The following is a 2951-nucleotide window of genomic DNA, read 5'->3' on the forward strand; positions in this document are numbered from 1 at the left end:
GTGTTTGATATGCCTACCAAAAGAAGAATTGGGAAAGATAGATTCAGTCACCTATCAATAAGCTAACATCAATGTTTATTCCCCCTTTCTTCTTCCTCTTTCTCTCTCTCTTTCTCTGTCTGTCTCTCACCCTCCAGTTCCTCTTAACTCAATTATCTCTGGTCATATATTCATGGGGTGCTCACCAGGACAGGGTCATTGTCAACCTACGAGGGGCCACACCTCTGAAAATAATGAACTCTCTCCTCCATCAGTTACCAGCTGCTAATGGCCCCTCGGTCAAGATTGAAGCCTTATGAAGCCTTTTCTCTTCCGCTATGGAGTGTTGACTAGTTTGATCTTTTGCAGTCTTGTAGTCATCCCCAGCCGCTGTGAGTCTATGCTGTGTTCAGAAGGCAGGCTCCCGGAGGCGGTCCTTCCAGCATTCTGTCTCTTACTCTCTCCACTCCTCCTTCACGCTCTTCCCTGAACACTTTGGTCTAGGTGTCTCATTTTGGACTGAACACTTTGTAGGCGTTTCCCCCCACACTTTGACAAGTTGTTGGTTCATTTTATTATCCTCTATCCACTGGAAACAGATGCTTTTTGATGAGGAGTGAGAGCATCACTCATCTATCAACATAGATATAAATATTTAGGTTCATTTTCATACTACACACATTTAGTAAAATGATAACTGGGAGTTCTCCCCAGGGCCTATGAGCTCACAAAACTATGGTTCCTGGCCAGATAACTTCTATTATAGGTGTGTATCTACTCCTATGGAACCTAGTAAGCCTAGCCTTCTATAGTTATGATATTTATTCATATGTTTTATATTTATCCCACAAAGAGAGTCCTGGTGTTATCTCTGAGTAGAAATTTCTGTGCTACGTTCAATCTGTGCTCAAAGATCTCATATTAAAAAAAAATTAATATCTGTCACCCATCTGTCCTGTGGTGGCATGAGTGGAGGAGAGGTGTCCTCCTTCCACCCCTCCCCTGCCCATCAATGCCTGAGGCAGGTGTGAGAACTGGCCCTGAGATCACAAGAGCAGGAGAGCCGCCTTGCCCCCTACCAGCTGCAACCCTTGGGAGGGCAGGCCCTGCACCTCGCCTGGGTAGCACAACAGAGTAAGCCAACTTTATTGGTAGAGGTGTGGCTGAGCCATCCTTGAAGTTGAAAGATTGGGAGAGCTGTCCCCACTACTCATCTGTCATGTGGCTGTGTAGGAGGGTGAGACATGCCCCCCTTTGCCCCTTGCCCCTTATAGCCTGCAACAAACAGGAGAGTTGATCCTCCCCCTTACCAGCTGTAGCACTCAGGGAAGTGGGCCCTGCCCCTCACCTAGGCAACACAGCAGAGCTGCCCAGTGGTCAGAGGTGAGGGTGACCAAGCCCTGCTGTTGCGAGCAAGGAAGAGTTGTCCCCATTACTCATCTGACATGTGGTGGCAGCTCTCCCCCATCCCCACCCAATACCTGAGACAGGTGGAGGAGTTGGCCCTGGGGTCATAATTGTGAGAGGGCTGTCCCTGCCCCTCACTTGGGAGAGTGGCCCCTGTACCTCACCTGAGAAACACAATAAAACCGGCCCTGAGGGTTTAGGTGTGGGAGAGTTGACCCTGAGGATGTGAAAGCAAGAGAACCAGCCCAACACCTTGCTCATTTCTGCAAGAGGCGAATTAGCAGGAGCAATGCTGGAGAGCTCACCCTGTTGGGGAGGACAGGAGAGCACTTGCAGGCAGACCAACCCTGCAGCTGCCCAGGGCCAGAAACAGGGTTGTGACTTGGCCCATCCTGCCATCCACCTCATCTATGATTTGCTTAAGTCATGAAGGGACTTGACCCACAGGCCCAAAGCTACAGCATCTCTGCAACACAAAGCAACAACGGGATATCTGCCTAGTGAGGACCCAGCATTGATAGTGTAGTAGAAACCAGAGGCTTCAAACTAGACCAATGATTCTTTGCAATGAACACTTGCAAGTGCCCAGTTGTGTAGCTTCACTGAAACCACCTGAATCCAATGGATAACTCAAAACCCATGATCATACAGACTGACATACTGAAAGTCATTCAGTCACAGAACAGCAACAACAACAACCAGAAAAAAGACATAGGTATAGGAAAAGAACTCTACTGAGAAGAGCAAGCACTTACAGAAGGAGGGGGACAGGAGAGGGTGGGGAACAGTAAACACTACACATATGTAGGAAATTTCCAATGAACAAAGTTTATCAATATACAAGGTGTCCTCAGTGTTCCTGAATAGAATCTTGCACCAGAACACTAGTGTTTGCAAATCTATCTTACACTAACATACTTCCTCTAATTAATCCCAGATAACCTCATCAAACCCTGCTCCCATGAGAGTTCTGCATCAACATGTCATGCTATCTTTAATAGTGTATAATTGGCTCAGATATACATTTATCATTCTGTGTCATATGAAGATAAAAATCACATATGTTTATGCAACTTAAACTTCACTTGAATGTAAATCATGACTTAATTGAGAACCAAAAATCCTAAGACTTGTTGAAAGAGACCTCTCCAGAAAGGCAAAGGCCAGGCTTGGTAACAGATCTACAAGCATAGTTACCAGGAAGGCTAAGGCAGGAGGATCACAGGTTTAAGGGATAAGCTATGAACATCTTCAATTTTGTCCATCTGTCTTTGTAATCTTGAGCAACACATTTGTGTCATTCCTGACTGTAAAGTGAGGTCAAGTTCAGCCTGAATGACTTCATTCCTGATTGTAAAGTGAGGTCGAGTCTAGCCTGAATGACTTTCTAAGACTCTGTCTCGAAGGGTTTTATAACTCATTGATGGGATATTTTCCTGGGATATACGAGGCCTTGGACTTAATACCAAGTGCAAAATTATAAAAGACCAAAGGTACAGCAAGGATAAACGCTCATAGAAATGAAGTGAGGGTATATAACAGGCTATTAAGTCACTCACATTCTG

The sequence above is a fragment of the Peromyscus leucopus genome, chromosome 22 (assembly GCF_004664715.2).
Source record: "Peromyscus leucopus breed LL Stock chromosome 22, UCI_PerLeu_2.1, whole genome shotgun sequence".
Taxonomy (NCBI): Eukaryota; Metazoa; Chordata; class Mammalia; order Rodentia; family Cricetidae; genus Peromyscus; species Peromyscus leucopus.